Source organism: Narcine bancroftii, chromosome 6 (genome assembly GCF_036971445.1).
Source record: "Narcine bancroftii isolate sNarBan1 chromosome 6, sNarBan1.hap1, whole genome shotgun sequence".
Lineage (NCBI taxonomy): Eukaryota > Metazoa > Chordata > Chondrichthyes > Torpediniformes > Narcinidae > Narcine > Narcine bancroftii.
In genome coordinates, this window is record NC_091474.1 from 207,305,995 (window position 1) to 207,312,820 (window position 6,826).

The window sequence follows — 6,826 nt, forward strand, 5'->3', positions numbered from 1 at the left end:
GTTATAACTTGGGGTGCGCCATAGGCTAACTCAGCAGAGGATGCCTCGAGGTCTTCCTTGGGTGTGGTGAGGATGCCTAACAGGACCCAAAGGAGTTCGTCGGCCCAGTTAGGTCCAGTAAGCCGTACCATTAAGGCTGCCTGAAGGTGACTGTAGAACCTCTCCACCAACCCATTAGCCTGTGGGTGATACGCCGTGGTGTGGTGGAGTTAGGTCCCCAGGTTGTGGGCTAAGGCAGTCCACAGACTGGAAGTAAATTGGGCCCCCCCCCATCTGATGTGCTCGGGAACCCAAAAACGCGCTACCCAATTGTGAAAAGCCCATGCACATGCTTCTGTGGAAGCCTCTGATAGTGGCGTTGCCTCTGGTCATCCAGTCAACCATTGTGAGAAGCATCCACCTTAGTGGGCAATGGTCTGGGTCCATGTTGGTCGATAACGATGGCCCAGGAAGTTGGCCAAACTGGCACTTGGCTAGGTTGATGGTTGAAATCGCTCAGCCTGGAGAATAATTGTTTTAAGTGGGCGGTGTGCTCAGTGTGGGTGTGGCTGGCAATTAAAATGTTGTCGAGGTAGACTAAGGCAAAATGCAGATCCTGGCCCACTGCATCCATCAGCCTCTGAGCCACATTTTTTAACCCGAAGGGCATGCAGAGAAATTCAAACAATCCAAAGGGGGTGTTGATGGCAGTTTTTTGGGATGTCTTTGGGGTGCACTGGGATCTGGTGATAGCCCCTGATGAGGTCCACCTTTGAGAATATCCGTGTCCCTTGCAGGTTAGTGGTGAAGTGTTGGATATCTGTCTGGTATGGTGGCCTTGTTGAGGTGGCAGTAGTCTCCACACGGCTTCCAACCACCCACTGCCTTGGGGACCATGTGGAGAGGGGAGGCCCAAGGATTATTGGAGCGCCGCACAATGCCAAGTTCCTCCATCTTTTTGAATTCGTCCCTGGCTTGGTTGAGTTTCTCCAGGGGGAGACACCACACTCTGGCGTGAAGGGGAACATATGGCGTGTAACGATTTGATGCCTCACCCCATGTTTGGATTCTGCTAAGTGGAAGTGAGGCATGGTGATGGAGGGGAATTCTGTTAGGATCAGAGTGAATTTGTTGTCGGCAGTACTCACTGAGTGCATGTGGGGGCTGGTGAGTGAAGTGCCCTTGAGCGATATGTCCAAGGGATGATTATGTACTGGATCTGTGGACGCTTGCCAAGAAGTGCAGGTATGAAGTGGCTAAGGGCTGTGTTCGTGAGGAAGAACAGATCCAGGGCACTCTAGCTGCAAGGGTCTGCATGAGGTACATGAGGCAACAACTGCTTGAGTTAGGCAAGAAGGACCTGGCTAGCCACGTTGAACTGGCCAAGTCACTGGAACAAGCCAAGCTCAAGAACGACAACCTCGAAGCTAGTCAGCTTGCTCACCAAGATGACTCCTTCCTCTCACTGTTCAAGGGGTGGCAGAGGTCATTGTGGAGTGCTTTGAGGTGATCCCTTGTACACTAGCAGGGTATCTTCCCCAGCTGGTGACAGGATGTCGTAGGTGGAGAGCTTGATCATCCACCTCAAAATGTTATTGTTCTTTATCCTACCCTGCTGTTTATTGTTGAACATGAATGCCATGGCCCGTTAGTCCGTGAGCAGGATAAAATGTCTGCCAGCGAGATAGTGCCTCCAAAACTGAACTGCCTCAACTATCGAGGAGTTTTGGATTTCAGGGACCTGGAGGGTGCAGGAGAAAAAGGCAATGGGGCGACCTGTCTGATTAAGGGTGGCAGCCAGGGCAGATTCATTCACCGAATATGTTGCAGCTTTTGCAATGTCCTCCTTTATGTGGCAGAAGGCTGCCTGTGCTTCATTTGCACAGGGGAAGGAAGTGGACCTGATATGAGAGCAGGCTTTATCTGCATAATTTGGAACTCACTGGGCTTAATAAGAAAAGAACCCCAGGCACCTTTTCAGGGCCTTGACCCTGTGGGGAACAGGGAGGTCTAGTAGAGGACACATGCAGTCGGGGTTGGGGCCATAATGACTCCATTCTCCATGACGCAGCGAAGGATTGCCAGGCAATTAGTGCGAAAAACTCATTTATTATAGGCCAGATTCAGGTGTTTGCCACTGCTGAGGAATTTCTAGAGGTTCATGTCATGGTCTTGCAGGTCATGGCCACAGATCATGCCATCCAGATATGGGAAGGTGGCGTGCAGGTCGTCTGTTCCATCTCCCATTGAAAGACATAAACACTATTGGTGATACCGAACGGGATCCTGAGGAAGTGGTAGAGGTGGCTGTCTGCCTTGATAGCTGTGTTCTGGCAATCCTCAGGGCAGATGGGAAGTCGATGGTACACGGATTTCAGGTCTGTTGCGTAGAGCACATGATACTGGACGATTTGGTGAACCATATCCATGATGCAAGGGAGGGGGTATGCATCCAGCTGCAAGTAGCGATTAATGGTTTGACTATAGTTGATCAACATTTTGCGTTTACCCCACCCTTGACCACCACAACCTGAGCTCTCCAGGGGCTGGTGCTGGCCTTGATAATCCCCTCATTCAGGAGTCATCGTACCTCCACTTTTATAGTAACCCTGTCCTTCTCATTGTATCGCCTGCTTTTTGTAATGACCATTTTACAGTTGGAGTGAGGTTGGCGAACAGTTCAGGCATTGATGCAGAGGATAGTGAGACCATGTGTCAATTGAGCCAGCGGGGGGTGGGGGGACGACGGGGGATGACCACAGAGTGGCCAGTTAAGGAACTACAAGTTGCCGACCATGAGGGCTGTCATATTGCATAGTGACATTCTTTAAGTGGCACTGGAAGTCTAGCTCCAACAGTACTGGCGCACAGAGCTGTGGTAATAATGAGGAGATTAAAGTTTCCATATATCGTGCCCTGCACAGTTCACGTCACCTTAGTGAAGCTGTGGATTTCTGTGGAGTGAGACTTTGAGGCTTGGGCGACTTTGTAGATGACCAGTTTGGCCTCAAGGGAGTAACGTTGGATAGTGTCAGGATGAATAAAGCACTTGGTGCTCCCGCTATCACCGGGTCATTGATGGAGATGTCCATCATGGAGCAGGCAAGTTGGTGAGGACTGTTCTGGTCCAGCACCACTGAGGCCAGGGTCAGTCCATGGTCTGACCTGTGCTGAGTTGCCATCTGGGGGGCATGGACCTGTCTCCCCAGAAGTCAGTGGCATCCAAGATGGTGGCTGCCATGCCATGCATGAAGTGGCACTGGGGCTGGAGGGCTGTGATTGGCATACTCTTGTGTAGTGGCTCTTCCTGCACTTGGAGCATGTTGTGTCTCTCGCTGGGCAGTGTTTTCAGGGGTGTTTTGGCTGGCTGCAGAAGTAGCACTTCAGGAATGTAACACGACTGATTGCACTCAGAGACGTGAGAGGAGCACAAGCACACTTTTAATAGCTTACAATCAATGGCCCATAGATACAATAGACCTCAGATGAATCTGAGGTAAGGTGGGAAAACCAGGGTTTATATTGGGGTAGGTGAGGGTGCAGCCAAGAGAGGAGCCAGCCATCTGAACAACACACACACACACAGTGAATTCCGGTTCACTGAATTTACCCCTTCCTTCAGAAGAGAACCTACAGGTGAAAAACAGAGACCATACATTAAAAAAAACTAATAGTTTACAAATATTTACAAGTTGAGTCTGTCAGGGGGTCTAGTTATCCTGGTTGACCACCTCAGTACTGGAGAACATTGAGCTTCCTGGACCTCCTGTAATGCAGGGTTACTGCGTCTTGAGGGTTCCGGCTTGGTCGCAGAGTGGATTGATCCACTTCTCGAGCAGTGTCGTCTGGAACCCTGGGTGGTTCCTGGCTTGTTTGAGACATCAGATCCTCAGTTCCGGCGGGTGCCAGGTCTCTGATCAAGATGTATCCTCTCTGCCATTAGGGTGTGCCACTTGGGCATATGTTGGGTTGGCATGCAGCAGGTGCACCTTCTCAATCAGGGGTCTGTCTTGATCTTCCTCACGTGCTTTCTCATCGGACTGGGGCCGATGCCATAAGCCAAGCCGGGAGGGTGGTCCCTGACATGGATTTCGTTTGGAAAGTGAACATTAGCTCATGAGGACTTGCGTTGGTCGCAGTGCAGAGAAGTGACCTTATGGAGAGGAGAACTATGAGTAGGACTTCTTGCCAGAATTTATCTGGAAGGCCTTTGGACTGAAGATTCAATTTCACGGCCTTCCATACTGTCGCATTTTCCTTTTCAATGTATCCATTTCCCCGCAGATTGTAGCTAGTCGTCCTGCTTAAGGCAATACCTCTTATGAGCAGATACTGGCATAGCTCTTTGTTTATAAATGATGTTCCCAGTCTCTATGGATATAGTTGGGATACCTGAACAAGGTGAAAATAGAGTGCAAGGCCCTGCTGACCGTGGTGCTGTCCATGTCTGGGCAGGGGATGGTGAACGGAAAACGTGAATACTTATCAAGGACATTAAGAAAGTATACGTTTCCATTGGTGGAAAGGAGAGGACCTTTGAAATTGACACTAATTCAAAGGGGCGGGATGTCTTTATCAGGTGCACTTTGTCGGGGTGGTAGAAATGCAGTTTGCACTCAGTGCAGACCTGGCAGGACCTGGTCATGTCCCTGATGTCTTCAATGGTGTGAAGGTTGCCAATTATATAAACTCAATTATAATCCACTAATGAAAAAATTACAGGACGATTTAGAGCATTGGAAAGATCTACCACTAACACTAATAGGAAGGATAAACTGTATTAAAATGAACATTTTTCCAAGGATATTGTACTTATTTCAGGCATTGCCAATACAACTGACAGAAAAATTCTTCAAAGAGTTAAAGAAAATAATAAGGAAATTTTTATGGAGAGGGGGGAAACAGAGGATAGCACTAGATAAATTAACAGAATGGTATAAACAAGGAGGCTTACAATTGCCAAACTTTAAAAATTATTATAGAGCCGCACAATTAAGATACCTATCAGATTTTTATCAAACAAGGGAAAAACCAGACTGGACGAGATTAGAATTAGATAAAATAGGGGAAAAGATACCTGAACACATATTATATATATGAGATGAAAAATTGGTACAACATAGAACTTCTCCAGTATTACATCATCTCCTCAATATTTGGAAGAAGATTCATGTAGAAAGAAATAAAACAAATTACCAATTACCAAAACTAAATTGACGCAAAATAAGCTACTCCCTTTTACAATAGATAACCTTTCCTTTAGAGAATGGGAAAAAAAAGGGATTAAAAGAATAGAAAATTGTTTTTCAGGAAGTAGATTCTTATCCTTTGAACAAATGAGAGATAAGTACAATATAACTGGAGATACAGCGCTGGCATATTACCAACTGAGATCCTACTTGAAGAATAAATTAGGAAGCAATTTGAGTTTGCCAGAGGGAAGTAACCTTGAATATGTGATTACAGATACAATATTAATCAAAAGATTTATAACAAATATGTATATTAAACTGCAAGAAAAGGAGAATGAGGAAACAAATGGTAAAACTAAACAAAAATGGGAACAAGATTTAAATATAAAGATAAAAAAGGAAACATGGGAGAATTTATGTTCTGGAACGATGAGAAATACAATAAATACGAGGCTACGTATGATACAATATAATTGGTTACACAGACTATACATTACACCTCAAAAGTTAAATAAATGGGACCCAACAGTATCTGATAGATGTTTTCGATGTAAAAAAGAAATGGGAACAATAATTCATGCAATCTGGACATGTGAGAGAGTAGAAAAATTTTGGGAAGATCTCAATCAGATATTAAATAAAATAACAGAAAACAATATACCAAAGAATCCAGAGATCTTTCTCCTAAGTAACATAAAAAACAAAGAATTTGGAATTGATTTGGAGGATGCACAAAAAAGATTTGTTAAGATAGCCCTAGCCGTAGCAAAAAAATGTATTATGTCAACCTGGAAATTGGAAGATAATTTGAAAATACAACAATGGTATATAGAAATGAATAAATGTATTCCATTAGAAAAAATAACATATAGTTTAAGAAATAATATTGAAATATTCGAACAAATATGGGAGCCTTACATTAAATACAATAGCGAAAACCTACCGGGGACAAACATTACCTAAGTTGATGGAAGGAGAAGGAAAGAAAAGAATAGACTCAGTAGAATTTCTGGTGTATTTTTGTTGAATGACAACATTGTCTGACGGGTTTAATGCAACCTAGATTGTATACCTAAAATGGATGAGGGGGGGGGGTGGGAGAAAAAGTCACTGTATATGTGTGAAAAAGAAAAAGTGTATATCATGGCTAATGTGATTTATGGCGTGAAAAATAAAAAAATTAAAAAAAATGGTGTGAAGGTTAAAGACATTTCTGAGATGGAGCACCCAAAGGACAAAAAGGAACTCAGAAGTTTCCTTGGGTTGGTCCAATACATGAATTCCTCATACAATGTATGTCAGACTACCCAGCAAACACCAGAAAGTTGCCGAAGGAAGATGTGGAATTTCAGTGGTCATCATCACATCAGAGAAGTTTTGACCAACTCAAAGAAATAATATGCAGAGAAGTGGAGTTGAGATACTATGATAGAGAAAAATCCCTCTCTCTGCAAGTAGATGCATCTAACAGAGGCCTTGGTTTTGCATTAGTACAAGAAAGAAAACCAATAGCTTTGGCCTCAAAAGCACCAACAGCAGTGGAGACCAGATATGCCAATATTGAGAGAGAGAGCTGTTGGCGGTCGAATACAGATGCGAGAAGTTTCACAAGTTTCTGAATGGAAGAAAGTTTATAGTGGAAAGTGATCATCACC